Genomic DNA, 16,923 nt, shown 5'->3' with positions numbered 1-16,923 from the left:
ATGACAACGCCCAACAGAAGAAGAGATAGACTCTTCCTCCACATCTCTTCCTACGAATGAGGAAACCCCTCCCTGAATATCCCCAGTAGATATTCCCTGACATCACTTCAACCAGAGTCTACCTCCAAGCCTAAACCCACCACCAGAAAGGGGAGTGGGACTAGCCAGTTATCTTAGGGATGATCCTGACCTCCTAAAGTTGAAAGATTATCTGAGCTAAACCGAGAGGAAGAAGAAAGGATGTGCGTGAACACTCAGAAGGTAGCGCTACACATAACTGATTTCATTTAGTCCCCTAAACAGTTTCACAAGGTAGCTGTTGTTATCCTTACTTTAGAGATGGGAAACGAAAGCCTAGAAATTTCAAATCACTTACCTGATTATCCACACGTAGAATGTAATAGAGCCAGAACTCAAGAATTGTCTTCCCAGTGAATTCAAACTCAGCTGGAACCATTTAAGATTCCAGCTTAGAGGTTACAGTGATTCTCTGTTCTTGATAATTAAGGCAAAGTTAGGCACTCGATAGATAAAAGCCGGTGGCACAAAACCTACAGAATTTTACAGGTGGTTTTGAGCATCCACTCTGTATGAGGCATCACACTGGGGGCAGTTTTTTTCATCTTAAATGGTCTTTACTTTTATTATCATAAAATGTAGCTTTGTTGGTTCTAGTACAATGTTCCAGCCTGATCTTTCATCCACCATTGACTAACTCCCCATTGCCTCCAGGGATTTTTGGAGGCACTAGGGATAGACAGATAAGAAGCTCACAGCCTTGTGGGGAAGTGGACACACGGACAAGGAATTATAAACCTAGTGTGACTATACATGAAGTAGGTTATGCAAAGTGTGATAGTGATTGTGACAATGACCAATAATTGACTAATTATAAGATTATGAAGAATGCTGTGGTTGTCTTGAGAGTAATGGAACAGCATCCCACCTCCCCGATCCCACATCCCAGCCCTTAAATTCCCTTTGGAATTGTATCACATCGGTGACTGTGAGCGCAGGGTACCCCGTTAAAGCAGACATAACTGTCAGTGGTTGATTTGATCAGGCTTGAGACACCGGCTGGGTGAGAATCAGGCGCAAACTGATGAAATTACACTGAGCAACTTAATTTTCATTTTATTCTGTGTGGAGCAGACGCCACTCAGCACGAGTGATGATTTCTACCTGCAGAAGAAAGAGGTGGTTTGTGGAGGGGCTGAGAGGGGGGTAAGATAAGGGATGGCCGGACAAGGGCCACTAAAGGGCCAGGGGACCTTGGGAGTAAGAGTGGTTTTCAAAAGCTTGTTTTTCAAAGAAATGGTGTTTCAAGTGGTGGACATCAAAATTTATCCCAACTCTCTGGGCTTTGGCGCTCTCAGTGAGCGAACATTTATGTGGTCCAAACCTGTAAGACTTCCAAGCGATGAGGAGACTCACTGCTGCACGGCGTTCAGAGTGTCGTGGATGGCACGTTTCACTGTCTGACCGTTCGGTTCGCCTCTTCAGCGGGAGGGGCATGCGGCTGGGTCAGCGTCTTGTCAAACAAGGGCCTGAAAAATGAATACACGGAAACTGTGAGCCACGTTTTGTTGGTGGTGGTGTTTGTTTATACGCGTGACTGAAATACCTGGCTGCTTTCTGAGTAACTGACTCATCGTCTTGGCGATGGACTCAACCCAGGAAGGCTCCAGAGGGCGGCTGGAGTGGGGTTCCTGTCTCGTTTTTAGGACTGCGTGATGGCAGTGTACAGCCAGCAGGTTAACGAGAGTGAAGAAGTCAGGAGAGAGGTGAAAATACGTGATGCTCAGAGTAAATGGGACAAAGAATCCCCTTGATATAGCTAAGAGGTTTATTTATTTTCATTGAAGGATATTTGATTTATAGTATTGTGTTGGTTTCAGGTGTGATCGCAAAGTGGTTTGGTTATGCATATGTATGTGTGCGTATATATACTCTTTTTTCTATTCTTTTTTGCTACAGTTTATTACAAGATATTGTTTATAGTTCCCTGTGCTGTACAGTAAATCCTTGTTGTTCACCTATTTTGTACATTGTAATGTGCATCTGGCAACCCCCGCTCCCAATATACCCCTCCCCCCACCTTCCCCTTTGGTATCTGTAAGTTTATTTTCTACATCTGTGAGTCTGTTTCTGCTCTGTAAATAGGTTCATTTGTACTATTTTTTAGATTCTGCATATAAGTGATAAAAAGATTTATTTTTTAAACGGTGACTTTCAGTTCCTTTTTTTCCTAGAACTTACAAGAAATGCATTTAGATAATGTATTTTTTTTATATAATCCAATTATACATGCACAGATAAATAAGGCAAGTTTCATAAAATGACACTGACTTCCCTGGGAGCCCTGACGATTTTCATTCTGTTTACTTACATTTCACTCAGAGAAATGATGCAATGGCTCACTCAAGGGTTGGTACTCGTGATTGGAAGAATGCAGATTTTAGATCTCCGAATCGGTGTTCTTGGATACCGTGGAGTGTTCCAGGGGTTGTAAAGACAGTTGCCGGCATGTTGCTGTTCTAGGTCAGAACCCATGAGATTGAGTAAGTGACACTTTTTCTGCAGGCTTTCGCCTGTACCTGTGTTCCTCGGAAGGCATAAGGTAGAAATGGTCACCTAGGGACGGCCTCACTTGAAAGGAGAAACTATTATATTATATTTATACTATTATATTTCTCTGAAGGAGACTGGAGTTAGATTTCCCATGCTTAGGATTTAAAGATTTCTGAAATAAATTTAAGAAACAAAGTTCAAAATCCATATACAGCTTGGATAAAACTCTTCTCTCCAAAACCTTTTTTAAAACTCTTTTCTTCCTTGTGTGGTTCAGGAAGAGTGGCAGACAAAGGGTCAGAGGCAGTTACGTGGTAACTAGGGAACTAGAACGAGGTTCCAGGAATAAAAGGCAATGTTGCAGCTTTATTTTCTCCTGCACAGTCAGAGGCTTTATTCTCCAATTAGCCAAGGAGGCTGCATAGAGGAAGGGCTGCCAGGGCAGAATCTCAAAATGTTGGCCTCGAACCGGTAAGTCTTATTTTATTGCCAGCCTCATGGGGACGTGTTCGTGTACCCCAAAGAGCTTGATGCCTCAAGACTGGTTTTCAGGCTGGAGCTCACATCCCTGCTCTACTGTTTATTAGCCTTGTGATCGGCTGGTTCCTGGAAAGAAGACACTGAGACCTGGGTTTGAGCGCAACAACTGATGGGAATGTGGGACAGGTTAGGGAAGGAAACCAAAGGAAGGTGGGGATTTTTTTTCTTTTTTTTTTTAATTGTAGTAAAATGTTCATAACATAAAATTTACCCTTTCTGAGTGTACGATTCAGCGGTAGTAAGTGCATTCACGCTGTTGTGCAGCCGTTACCCCTACCTGTTTCCACAGCTTTTTCTGTCCCACGCTGAAACTCTGCACCTAGAAACGATCATCTCCCACTCCCTCCTCCCCTGACCCCTGAGTAACCGCTGTACGACTTTTTGTCTCTGTAAGTTTACTGTGGAATCATACAGTATTTGTCCTTTTGTGTTTGGTTATTTCATCTTAGCATAAATGCAAGGCTCACCGAAGTTGTAGTGTGGGTCAGGATTTCCTTCCTTTTAAAGGCTGAATAATATTTGATTGTATGTATAGTCCACATTTCATCCATCTGTCCATCCATCCATCAAAGGACATTTGGGTTGCTTCTGTGTTTCAGCTGGAATAACGCTGCTGTGAATACTGGATGTGCAGTATCTGAGTGTCTGCTTCCACCCCTTTTGGCAACATTCCCCCAAAGTGGCATTGCTGGATCCTGTGGTTCATTCTGGGTGTAACTTTTTGAGGAACCACTGTAGTGTTTTCTGCAGTGGCTGCACCATCTGACATCCCCACAAACACAGCACAAGTGATCCAGTTTCTCTACACCCTTGCTGACACTAATTATTACATAAAAGGTATTTTAAGGAGCTGTTACCACTATGTGTACTCAGTCCTCCTGGGGCCTCTGGGAGGCACCTTGGAATTGTTCCATCAGAGGGACAAGGAAGCTGGGGTATTCGCCTACCGACTCCTGTCCTGTTGGTTGAGGGCCACCTGCGATGGTCCTCGGGTGGAGAACTGTGGGTGCCTGCAGGAGAAGGCTGCGTGGTGCTGGAAATATGAGAGGACATGGACAGACCATGCTTCCTGAAGCCTCAGCTTCGTTTGACTCGGCTTCCTCATCCGTAGCCCAGGGGTGAAATCACCACGTTCATATCCTAGGATGGTTACAAAAATACATGTGGGAGCCTTGTAAACTGGAAAATTCTCTCCACATGGGAAATGATGCACTTCCTAGGAGGCCTTCTGTGGGGGTTGATAAATTTCTGAGGCTGCTGGTGACTTCAGGGAAACTACCGATGGTCCCGCTGCACCTGCCATGGAAGCACAAACACTGTGGTTTCACTGGACCAACAATTCAAGTGCAGTGTTCCTGTGCTGGCATGTGGCTCAAGCCGCTAAAGCCAGCTTTTCCATTAAGTCAGGGCGGCTAATACGACATATTGTTCATTCATTCAATGTACATCTTGTGTACCTGTCATTGTGCTTGACCCTGGCCCTCGTGTCATCTGGTAGGAAAGAAAGTCGTCATACTCATAATTACCTGCAGTTAGGGTGGCCAAGATCTCAGCCTGCTTGGGACAGTCCTGGTTTACTCCTGTGACCTGGTCTAATTATGAAGAGATCTCCCCTTCACTCGTGAATATCTAGGTGTGAAAAGTATGTGCAAAGCATGTGGTCCCCACCCACACGTTATCAACATGCCATCTGATTAACAAACTCGAGGAGTTGTCACACGTCTCTCAAACACACACGTCAGTGCTTGTACAGCAGTTCGTTCATTCACTCATCATTCATTCATTCATTCATTCAGCATACACTTTGAGTATCTACTGTGTGCCAGGCATTTGGCACATGGGGTATTTGGGAAGACCACCGGAGGAGGTGAGACCTGAGTTCAGCCTTGAGTGAGGAGAAGGAGGAGGAGAGGCAGCCACACAAAGACGTGAGGGAGGGACATCCTGGGTGGGGGGAGCGGTGAGTACAAAGGCCCTGAGATTAAAGTCCGGAGAGGTCAGTGTGGCCAGAGCACAGTGACTGAGGGGACAGTGGCCAGAAACGAGGTCAGAGATTGACCAGGGGCCAGATGAACCCTGAAGGCCATCTCAAGAGGTTTGGCTTTTATCATGCTTGCAGTAGAGAGTTATTGGAGAGCTTCCCACAGGCGCTCCCTGACTGCGGGTGGAGAACTGACCGTAGGGGCGAGAGTGGATGCAGAGAGACAGATGTGGTCATGCTAGGAGCTGATGTGGTTGTCCAGGCGCCAGATGACCGATGGACCAGGGTAGTAGTGCTATTGCTTCTCTTTAGTTCAGATGGTAGATATTTTATGAGCTCAAATAATCACTTTTCATCTTTCCAGCCCAACCTCCAATGTGCAGGCCACAGAAGTTTGATTTCTGATATTAGGCAAAGTCTCAACTTAACCAAGAAGTGTCAAGGAGGGCCAGGGAGAATCCAACAGAAGGTTCTTTTTCACGGAATCAAAAGCAGTGCTCAAAGGGCAGTGGATCATCGTGGGTGTCATCACTCTTGGCTTCGGATATCTGGCACTGTTTCCCATGGCTCCCTTTGCAATAAGACAGTGAACTGTAGTCTGAGTAAGGTGGATTCATGGCTGGTTGGACTTCTTTACCGGAGAGTGTTGATTTATGGCTCTGTGAAGTCCTGGAGGGGGTTGCTGCCGGTTTGTTCTAGCCAAAATACTCCTCAAGGACTTGAGAGGTGTGGGAGTTGGTTTATCCTTTTTGCAGAGACCTTAGGCCAGGAGAGATGAGTCATGGTTGGAAGACAGACTCACGATTCAAAGAGCCCTGGAAGTTCATGTCCTCCTTTGTGCTCCTCTGTTGCGTCCATCTCTTCGTAGGCGTCCAGTTCAACGTGCGTCAGAATCAACCTGAACGCAGCGTTAAATGTTGGCATCTGGATTCCATTCTCAGTATGTCCGGGGAGGACAGGAACATCTGACTTTTAACAAATGCCAATAGGATTCTGAGATAGGCGATCTGGAGCCCACTACCTCCTCACTACCTTTGAACTCCTTGAAGGCCCAGGTGGTCTTGTATTTTAGCAGTGTGGTGCACAGAGCATTCTGCTTGGCAATGAATATCCCAGCATCCATCCCCTTCATCCTGGGAAGATGGAGGCCCTCTGCCAAGGTTCTCTCAGCTTCCTTTCCTGCTACTTCAAAAGGCATCCTAACTTTGCAGAAGACCCATATCTTCTCATTACCTCTCATTTCAGATGAGTGTGGACATTGGAACCACATGGGCCTGGGATCAAATCTTAGCTCTGTTACTGATTATCCAGGCCAACATTTCTCAAACCATTGCACCCACCAACCAAAGGACGAGCTCGTGAGAACAGATTCTGACTCAGTAGACCAGGGGCGGGCAGGGCCTGGGCTGCATGTGTCTAACAGGCTCCCAGGTGATGCTGAAGCTGTTAGTCTGTGGGCCACGTTCTGGGAGCGCATCTTGAGGTCTCAAGGCTGCAAGCAAGCTTGCTCAAGCACTTTAAACTCTCTGAGCCCACGCCCTCCGTGGGGGAAAAACAGGAGGTTCTATTGGTCAAGGTTGCATTGACTCCATGTCATAGGAAGCAAACAGCGGAAACAATTCTGGGGTTTGTTTTTCTCACTTAAAAAGCAGTCTAAGGATGGAGAGGCCAGGGCTGGTGCCCCTGCTCACGGAACCAGGCTCCTTCACTCTTCCTGCTTCACCAGCACATGAAGTTTAATCCTCAAGGTCACGAGATGGTGGGCAAAGGGCAAAAGCCACGTGCCAGCTGACCGTATTTTTTAAAAAAATCAGAGTAAGTAGCAGCTTACCCAGAGCCCCATCCTGACAACACACTGGTCAGGTCTGGGTCAAGGGACACTCCTGGCAGCTTGGGAGTGTGACAAGATGTCTTTTGGCTGGGCACGCTGCTGCCCTGAGCAGAATCGGGGAGTAAGGAAGCAAGGAGGAGAGGACACGGTAGCCTCGAGCAGAGTAGGGTGCCAGTATGTGTTTTGCGATGTTGTAATGGGGTTGGTGAGGCTTAATGAGGTGCAGCCTAGCACCTGCCACAGAGTAAAACTCAACACACGTGGGTTTCCTTCCTTCCTCTCCTCTGGTCCTGATTGCACTCCCTCCAGGAATCCCTGCGGGTAGGACTGCTTCTCTCTGGTGTCTTGAAAATCTGTTGGCTTTTCCCCTTCAGCCTGCCGGCTTACCTGTCTCTCCTAGTCTAAGAAACCACCCTTTCTTCCTGGTTTCCCTTCCTGCTCCCCGCCATCTCACACACCTCCCCACCCGTCACCTTGACAACCATCTGCATTGAATGGGCTTAAATGCCTATCCATTCCCTAAAACTGCCGTTCTCAAAAATCGGAAATCTCTTCCTACCAACGAATTCCAACTGCCTCTGTTCAATGCCCGTCCCACGGGACCTCCTCGCAGTGTTCTAACATCACTGCACACACATCCTCCTTAAAACACCAGCCTCATCTCTGAAGCACTCTGCTCTCTGGTTCCCCCCTCCTCCCTCTGGAAAGGCTTCTCTTTCCTTCCCCAGCTCTTCCTCTGCCTTTTCCTTGGAGGTGGGCATTTGCCAAGGTCTTTTCTGGATACTGTTCACCCTTCACACTCATTTCATAATTTCATTCATTCCCAGAGTCTAGAGCCAAGGTCAGCAAACCAAAGCCTGTTGGGCAAATTTCACCCGTCCCTGTCTCCACCCCGGAAGTCACACTCCAACCCGTTTTTTAAATAAATATTGGAACACAGACACACCCAACTCATTTACATATTGTCTATGAATGCCTCTGCACAGCAATGGCAGAGTTGCTACAGTGACCCTATGGCCTATAAGCCTAAAGTGTTTATTGTCGCCCTTTATGAAAGAACGTTGCCAATGTATGCTCTAGACTCTAAACAGTGTCCAAACTCACTCTGCTCCCTAGTCCTCCCTCATGCACTACAGACTCATATTTCGATTACCTGCTGGACAATTCGACAGGATCTCCTCCAGCATCTCTAATCCAAGTTCCGAATTATCTTCCTCCTCAGAACTGTTTCTACACTTGTTCGCCATCAGTTTCCATCAGTTACATCATCCATGACCTACCTGAACCTTTGCAGCCAATTTATGGCATCAGGACCACGGAGTTATGAAGGGCCCCCTGTTCAGACTTTCAAGGGTATCCATCATGGACATTGAACTGGTTTTGCATTTAAAAATCAGTACGACGTTAGCAACAAAAAACAAAACCAAAATATGACACTTGAATTCAGTTGTTTTTTCCTTAAAATCTCTCTCTAAATCACAGTGCTGGCATATTCACTTTAATGAAGTTCCCTATCTTCATGACAACAGAGGAGACGAAATTCCATAAACGTGATTTCTCTCCTTTGAGACAAAGAGCAATCAGTCAACATTTAAGTGCTTCCTTCCTGACTTCTCATTATTTGATTAGCTGCAAGACTGCATTACATATTACTGAAGAAAACCTAAGGACCAACACATACACAATACCACAGTCAAGTTCAGCATATAATTTACTTTTTCTACTTCCCCCGGTGAATAACCTTCTTGATGTATTACTTCTCAAGTTATTGGAATGAAATATAAATTATTTGGCCTATTAAATTCTGCAAAAGTATCAAGTGAACATACCAAGATCTCTGGCAGTGTTGGGAGTCCCCGGGAAAAGCTCTTTGAGCTTGGCTGGCTTTTTAGCAAAAAAGTATTCAGAAGACCTTAAAAGCATTAGCAAAGACAAAGAGCCACCGTTGCTGGCCCTTGGTTTGTCCTTTCATCTGTCAGATCCCCGGGCATCTGCTTTTTGTCAGACAGCCGTGCTGGGCGCTGGAGTTGCCAAATGAATGAACCACAGAGCCTCCCTAAAAGACGTACAAGGACTCAGTGAGCCCTACTCACATTGTCAAATCAAATCCATGAGGCCGCAGAGCAAGTGATGCGCAATATTTACAGAATGAGTGAATGTAGGAATGGCATTCCCTGGATACGACTTCCCATCAATAACTGAGGGAAGGAGGTGACCATTTAAGTGCCTATGACATGACAAGTGTGTATTACTTCCTCAGTCTGCACTAGAGGCTGGGTAAAATTCTGAGCCTTGTCAGGGAATGATGGCAAGTCAAGAGATGGGCCGTGATAATCAGATTTCCGCACCCAGGGACCACATCATCCTGTCATGCAGTGCAGCAGTCTTCAGCTCCTGTGAGTTCTTGTTTATATTTGAATGACTGATTGTGGTTCCAAAGCACTTTAAAATATGCCATATCCTTATTCCACCCTATAAAGCTGTGAGATATGTACTTTCATCCACATTTTGTAGGTAAAGAAACAAAGCATCAGAAAATTAAATGAATTGCCTACGTCCAGCTAGGGAGTGGTGGGTTAGAACCTGGAGCCTTAACCCCCTGTCTCAGTGTCTGTAAACCTTGTCACCCAAACTCTCCAAAGAGCCACAGAGCTCACGAGTTGGCGGGGAGTTGCCACCTTCATCTCGGGCCCCAGCTACTCACCAGATTGGAGTTGGCCCTTTCTCTCTTGCTTTTAAAGTTTGAAAGTCAAGTTTGAACATGAGACCTTGTGACCCCACAGTACATCCCTTCTTCATGGCTCGTCAGTAAGAATGAAAAGGAAATAATAGAACAGGAAGTAGCAACCAAGGCTCCAACACTGGGTTCCTGTAGAAGAGAGAAGGTGCTCAGGTTTGGGTCCCAGCATGCGCAGCTGCAGAGCAAGGGGCAGGGGCCTGTCAGCTTGTACCTCAGGCCACAGACTCTGCGAACAATACACCAGTTCCCCCCAGCAAACCAGCCACAGGCCAGGCAGGCCATCAATCTCTCACCCGCATCCCGTTTCCTCGCTCCTCAGAGGCAGCCCATTCTTGGGCTTGTTACCTTACCCCAACTTACTGTACTGTCCCAGAATCCCATCTCTGTCTGGCTTCCTTGCACAGAATAATCAGAGGCCCCTTCCCCACACAGCTCAGCGAGGACCCTGAAGCCCCGCCCACCTAACTCAGCCATAACCTCCAAGGCTGGAGATCCTTGAGTCAGCTGCCCAGCTGGCCTTCTTGGCTAAAGGTGACTGACTCTCACATGAACTGAGAACTTTCCTAACAGTGGAAAACAACTTCATCAAAGATAAATAACAAGGAACTTGGTCTCTGCATCGCAGCCCCTGCTGGAGGAAAGCGAGTAAACAGTGATGACTGCCTCCCATGGGCAGCCCCTTGGCCAGACCCGTGGACCTGGCTCTCGGATTCTCCATGCATACAAATAAGAAGCCTGCTCAATGAACTGATCACTTAAATAGGCTTTTCCATCTGTGGAGTTTCAATTTAAAACACCAACAAAGCCATCTTTGCAAAATGTTCTCTAGTATTTATTTCTTTCAATTCACTTAAATTAATTAACCTGCAATTGTCCTCGCAGCCGTGTGACGGGGAGAGTTTCTAAGAATTGAGTTTCTTCTAAGAACATGAGCTTGCTGGCTTATTTGTTTCGCCAAGGGAGCATTGTCTTTTCCCTGCACTTTCCTGAGAGTTATTACAGGGCTACTGATTTGTCCTCTGTTAAACTGGGCATCTGTAGCCCGGGAAGGGTGTTAGGAAATGAAAGAAGAGAGAGGTCACGTGATCATACTCTGTGAACAGAGTTCACCCAAATTGGTTGAAACGTTTAACAAAGCTCCCCCAGAATTTTAGAAATCACAGTGAACAAGCAGTGGAGATGGAGCATGAGATAAGACTGCTTGCAACAGACATGCAGTCAGCAAGCTCATTCGGCCTAACTACACCCCACCAGGCAGAAAGAAAATCAAGTTCACTAACTCACATGTAGGGAGAAAAGGAGGCGAAGGCGAGGTTCTGGCTGAATCAATGCCAACCACACTGTCAGTGGTTGAGAAGAAGAGCAGAGCTGAGACAGGAGGGCAGGGGGCAGGACACAGGAACGACACAGCAATTAGCACCAAGATGGTGGAAAAGTCAACTCCCGGTAGACCTGGAGGCCCAAGGCGGTGAGAGATTCAACCTCCAGTGGGCCTTGCGCTTCATTGTACACATTGTAGTGTATTAGCCTGGTGAATGACCTGAGGCTGACCATGAGAGGTAGGGAGAGGGCGGTGGCCCAGTTCCTGGGAATCCCTGCCCCTTCCCCAAAGTAGTTGGAATAATCTCCTCACTTGTTAGCATATAAAAACTAGCAACACTGCACCTCGTGGTCACACGTACTCTCTCTCTCGTCTTCTGAGACGCCCACACTCCGTCTATGGAGTATGTAGTCTGTATCTACCTTTACTTTAACCAACTCCCCCTCCACCCTCCAGAGTACATCTCTCTAAATCTACTTTTACTCAACTATGGCTCACTCTTGAATTCTTTCCTGTGTGAAGCCAAGGAACCTCACTTGGCAGGGCATGTCCCAGGGACTCCACTGAGACCTGGGACAAAGCCATCCTTGTGTGCCCCCCACCCACCCCATTTTTCTGTATCAGTCATTAGCTCAAGTCCCCTCCATGGTGGGAAGTGGTTAAGAGCAGGAGCTTGGGAACCAGACTGACGGGGTTCAAATCCCAGCTCCACCACTCACTGGGTGGCCCTGGGCAAGTTACTCACCTCTTTATGCTTCAGTTTCCTCCACGGAAAAGATGAGAAGAATAATAGCATCACTGATAGGATAATTGTGAGGACTCTTTGATTAATGTATATAAAGCTGTTGGAATATTGGCATAAACCATCTGTGTGTTTGCTAGGATTCTCTGCATGCAATAACAGAACCTCCATTCTCCCGGGCCTTTGTGAAGGAACTCTGCGTGGGCTGTACATGAACCTATACATTCTTGGAATTTTTTCCACTATTAATTTAATAAGCATTTATTGAGTGTCTGCTACATGCCCATACTGGTCCAGGTAGAGCAGATTAAAAACATGAGCTAACCTTCAAAATTCCCACCGCTTACTAAGGAAACAGACATGTAAAGGAGAAGTTAGACTTCTAGGATGGCCAGTTGAGGAATTGTAAATATGCCCATCCAACAAAGCAACTAAAACACTGTCTGAAATGGTCAAAATCGACTATTTTAGAACCATGGCTATTAACCAAAGGCTTGTGACAATCTGAGAAGCATTTATTGAGGAAAAAACTGAGCCTCTGTAAGAACAGCACTGCCCATTGTTGACCTACTCGCATTTTTCCCTTGATCTACTCCCATCCTTCTCTCCCTAACTCCATGGTAGCTTTGAAAACCAGCAGCCTCACAACCACAGTGGGTGTGAAAGCGGCAGCCTTGAAGCTACCAGATGGAGCAGATCATGTTTGGGGGCCTCAAAAAGTTTCTTCAGACAGCACTGTCACTGTTTGATCTATTTCAGCATTCCCTGAAGAGGCGCAGTGACAGTGCTTCCTGACTTGCACCGGGTTGTGGCAAAAGCCCTATCCTTAAAGCACTTTTAAAAAATAATCAGCAGCAGCTACTTAACATTGCAGCTGCCTGAGGCTTCTAAGCCGCTTGGGGTAAACAAGAGCTTGATGAAGAAGTTGAGAAGAAGATCTGGAGCAGGATGTCTGTAGGGGTATTGGAAAGTTCTGAGGGGTATGAGGCATTCTTTCCTGGGGATCTAGAAGGTTGTGCATATTCTTGAGTCTTTGTACATGCCAGGGAGGGACCTGTGAGGGCCCCGGTATTTCCCCGTGGGATGACCCAGAGGCCTTGCGCAAGCAGGAAGTAAAGGGTAAGGCAGGTTTTGAACAATTTGAATATTGAAGGTTGTACACAGAGCCCGTTGGCAAAGGGTGGAAGACATAACGGTTCAAAGCATTTAAGAAACTCTCTGATCAGTCATTAGCTGCTCGTAAAGCTAAGCAGAGACTTCAGTGACCAGACCATTATAGACTTTAAATAATTAGTCCAGGAAAGTCACTAAAAAATACAAAAAGTAACAGCAACAATAATTTTTTTTAAAAAACCTAGGGAGGGGAGAGATCTGATTCTCAGAGTTGCCACATTAGATTGTAAAAAATCTCCAGCTTTCAATAAAAGATTATGAAACACAAAAGGAAATAGAAAAATATGGACCATACACAGGGAAAAAAAAAAGCAGTCAATAGATTCTGACCCTGAGGGGCGTCCAGATGTTGCACTTGCTAGTCAGAGACTTTAGATCAGCTATTTTAAATATGTCCAAAGAGTTACATGAAACCATGTGTAGAAGAATTAAAGGAAAGTAAGACAATGATGTTGCACCAAATAAATATCAATAAAGAGATAGAAATTATTCTATCCAGTTCTGGAGCTGAAAAGTACGGTGACTGAAAAGTCATAAATTCACTAAGTGAGGCTCAATAGCACATTTGAACTGATGCAAGGGAGAATCAGTGAACTGAGCAAAGATCAATGGAAATTATCCAACCTGAAAGATAGAAAAAAGAATGAATAAAAGTGAGCAGATCTTGACTGTGGTGGTGGTTTCATTAGTGTGCACATCTATTAAAATTCATCAAATTCTACATCTGAAATATGTGTCGTTTACTGTACAGGAACCACACCACAACAAAGGTATTTAAGAATAAACAAACAAACAAATAAATAAAATGAGCAGAGCCTCAGAAACATACGGGTTATTATCAAATTCCCAACATATGCATAATAGGAGGACTCTGGAGAGGGAGAAAAATGGGGACAGAAAAAATATTTGAAGAAATAATGGCCTCAAACTTCCCAAATATAATGAAAGACATGAATCTATACATCCAAGACAGTTAACAAACTCCAAATAGAACAAACTTAAAGAAATAGACCTAGACGCATTATAGTCGTATTGTTGAAAGATGAAGACAGAGAGAATCTTGAAAACAGCATGAGAGAAGTGACTAATTATGAGGATAAACAATCCTCAATAAGATTAACAGCTGACTTCTCATTAGAGACTCGGGAAGCCTGAAGCAGTCAGATGATACATTCAAAATGCTGGGAGAGGAGGAGAGAGGAAGGAAGAGAAACTGTGAGTCAAGAATTCCATAACCAGAGAAACTATCCTTCAAAAATGAAAAAGAAATGAAGACATTCTCAGACGAACAGAAACAGAAATGTGTTGCTAGCAGACCTATCCGACAACAGAGTAAAGGAAGTCCTTCAGGCTGAAATAAAAGATGCTAACTGGTCATTTGAATCCACACAAAGAAATTAAGAGCACTGGTAAGGTAACTCCAAGGTAAACATAAAAGAGTATAAAGTATTTTTGTACATCTTGTCTTCTCTTATATGCTCTAAAAGACAACCCATAAAGCAATAACTGATGAGCTTATAATGCATAAAGATATATATGACAATAATACCACGACAGGGGAAGAATAAAATGGAGCTATATGGGAGCAAAGCTTCTGAACACTATTGAAACTGAGTTAGTGTTAATATGAACTAGACTGTTTTAAGATGCTAATTATAATCTCCTGGACAACCACTAAGAAAATAACCCCCATAATAGTAATAAGATGAAACAATAAGTCAATTAAAATGGCACATTAGAAAATATCTAAAAATCTGTTTAACTCAAAAGAAGCCTTTGTTGTTAGGTGCAAATGTTTATGATCCTCCTGATGAGTTGACCTTTTTTAAAAAATCATTATATATGTCCCTCCTTGCTGTAAATAACATTTTTTGTCTTAAGGTCTCTTTTATCTGGTATGAGCATTGCTGCTCAAGTTTTCTCAGTTCCCTTTGGTTACTATTTGCCTGCTTTCCATCCTTTTACTTCAATCTTAACTGTATCCTTGAATCTAAGTGTGTCTCTTGTAGACAGTGGGTAGTTAAACCCTCTTGTTGTATCCGTTCTGCCAATCTGCCTTTTTAAAAAAAGCATTTATTTAAATTGAATGTAATTGCCAATAAGTAGAATTTACATCTGCCATTTGCTACTTGTTTTCTCTGTTTCTTATGTCTTTGTTTCTCTACACCTCTGTTACAGCTCTTGCATATCCGTATTTATCCTCGTGGTTCTGTTTCTCCGGAGAACCCTGACTAATACACACTACAGTGGAATTAAATTATAAATGAATAATAGAAGGACATTTGAGAAACTCACAAATGGTGTGGAAAATAAACAACCCACTTCTGCATATATACCAAAGAGAAATGTAAAAAAAAAAAAAAGTCCACCCAAAAAATTAGACATGAACATTCATAGTCATATTATTTATAATAGCCAAAGGGTGGAAAGAACTTAAAATGTTCATCAACTGATACAACTGATGAATAGATATATAAAATGTGATTTATCCATGCAACAGAATGTTATTCAGCAATAAAAAGGAATGAAATTCTGACACAGGCTACAACACCTATGACCCCTGAAAACATTGTGCTGAGTGAAAGAAGGCAGACACAAAAGACCACACATTGAATGATTCCAGTCACATGAAATGTCTAGAATAAGCAAACCTATGGAAAGAAGGGACTGATGTAAGGGGTGCCTTGACCTAAGAGGTAGAGAACAGCAGGAAGGATGTTCCAGGTCAAGAAAGGAGCCACACTGAGGAATGGACGAGGCCAGGGGTGGAATGAGTCTGAGAGTACACAGAAAGATGGGTGGGAGATGTGGCCAGAAGCAGGGAGAGAAGAGCTGGAGAGGGAGGGGATCCTGGGGGCCCCGAAGATGTGCCAAGGAGGCCAGATTTTATCCTGGTTTGAAGGAAGCCAGCGACAGCTCTTAACAAGAGCATCCGAACTGTTTTTTTGAAAGCTCACCTCAACTACGGAGTAGATGATAAATTGGAAGGGCGGAGGGGTGGAGAGACAGAAATAAGTGACTGGCTAGGAGCCAGACGCAGCAGCCCAGGAGAGAGAAAGCGACTGTTCCAACCTAATCAGAAGGCAGCATTAGAAAAATTCATTCTTCTTATCAGGCATCCATCTGTAACCTGAAAGATGAGAGTTTGGGCTGTCAAAGGGTGGTGTTCAATTCTATTACTCAAAGAGAACATCACTCCTCTGATAAAAAGATTTGAGAGCGGAAGCTGTAATGAGAACATAACAAGCTGAAAGAGAATGCACTTCTAATCCCCTGAGTCTTATTTCATTGGGCACATTTAAAACTCTATCATTAAAATAAGCTTCAATTCTGTGATGGAAAGAGATGTCATTTTCATCACCGCGTTAATGGAAAGGCTCACCTTAGAGGCAGGGAGATACTTAGATAATGGATGAAGGAGGCTTGGTGTCTCTAATTGGGAGAGGCAGGTATGAAATTTTGCAGGTCCAATGACTCTAGAAGACTAGGGTGTGGGCTGTTCCTGTTGAACTGCTTCATTTCTTAAGGCCTCTATTTTTCTAGGTGCTAAATAGATTGTGGACTCTTATCGCATAGATGAAGTAGATTATGAGAATTAACACACTTCCATTGGTCAAAAAGAGTGTTGGGGCCAATACATAAAAGATCTCAGCAGACACGATCATCCTTTAGGAACAGTCTGCCTCTCAGAGAAACTGTAAATCCACGGAAGGGCCCACGTGGAAATAAATGGAAGCATTCTAAGTGCGGTTCAACACAGAAACAGAATTCTGAATGCTTGGTAAGAGAGGAAATCAACTGTCAGAAAAATACTGCTACATAACTATACTCATTCCTTCCAGGAGAAGTGGCAGACCTTGGAGGCCAAAGCTTTAGGGACTATGATTTCTCTGTAAGACGCCCTCCAAGGCGAAGGGGTCATCCATCGTACCCATGTTTTGATTTTCTACGGTCAGAAACAGAGACCCATCTGAAAGACCTCAAGAAATAGAGGAGTTATAAAAAAAATGCTAATACTATTTAA

At 44.4% G+C, this 16,923-nt stretch overlaps 1 protein-coding gene and 1 long non-coding RNA gene across 3 annotated transcripts in view; one reads left to right on the top strand and one right to left on the bottom strand.

Moving 5' to 3' along the window:
- The window catches only part of NPAS2 (neuronal PAS domain protein 2), a 195,022-nt gene that overhangs the window by 11,586 nt on the left and 166,513 nt on the right, over positions 1-16,923 (top strand). The window lies entirely within an intron of this gene.
- On the bottom strand, positions 882-10,092 carry LOC116660379. Of its 2 annotated transcripts, none has more exons than XR_004315859.1 (4): positions 10,024-10,092; positions 9,628-9,792; positions 2,390-2,537; positions 882-1,547 (listed from the first exon to the last, which is right to left on the bottom strand). It is a non-coding gene; the product is annotated as an uncharacterized LOC116660379 (long non-coding RNA). The 2 variants fall into 2 exon arrangements; XR_004315858.1 differs by having other exon boundaries at positions 10,014-10,061.

The sequence above is a fragment of the Camelus ferus genome, chromosome 28 (genome assembly GCF_009834535.1).
Source record: "Camelus ferus isolate YT-003-E chromosome 28, BCGSAC_Cfer_1.0, whole genome shotgun sequence".
In the NCBI taxonomy this organism is placed as follows: Eukaryota; Metazoa; Chordata; class Mammalia; order Artiodactyla; family Camelidae; genus Camelus; species Camelus ferus.
The sequence above is the reverse complement of the archived record's forward strand: the minus strand, read 5'-3'. Positions and strand labels throughout refer to the sequence as shown.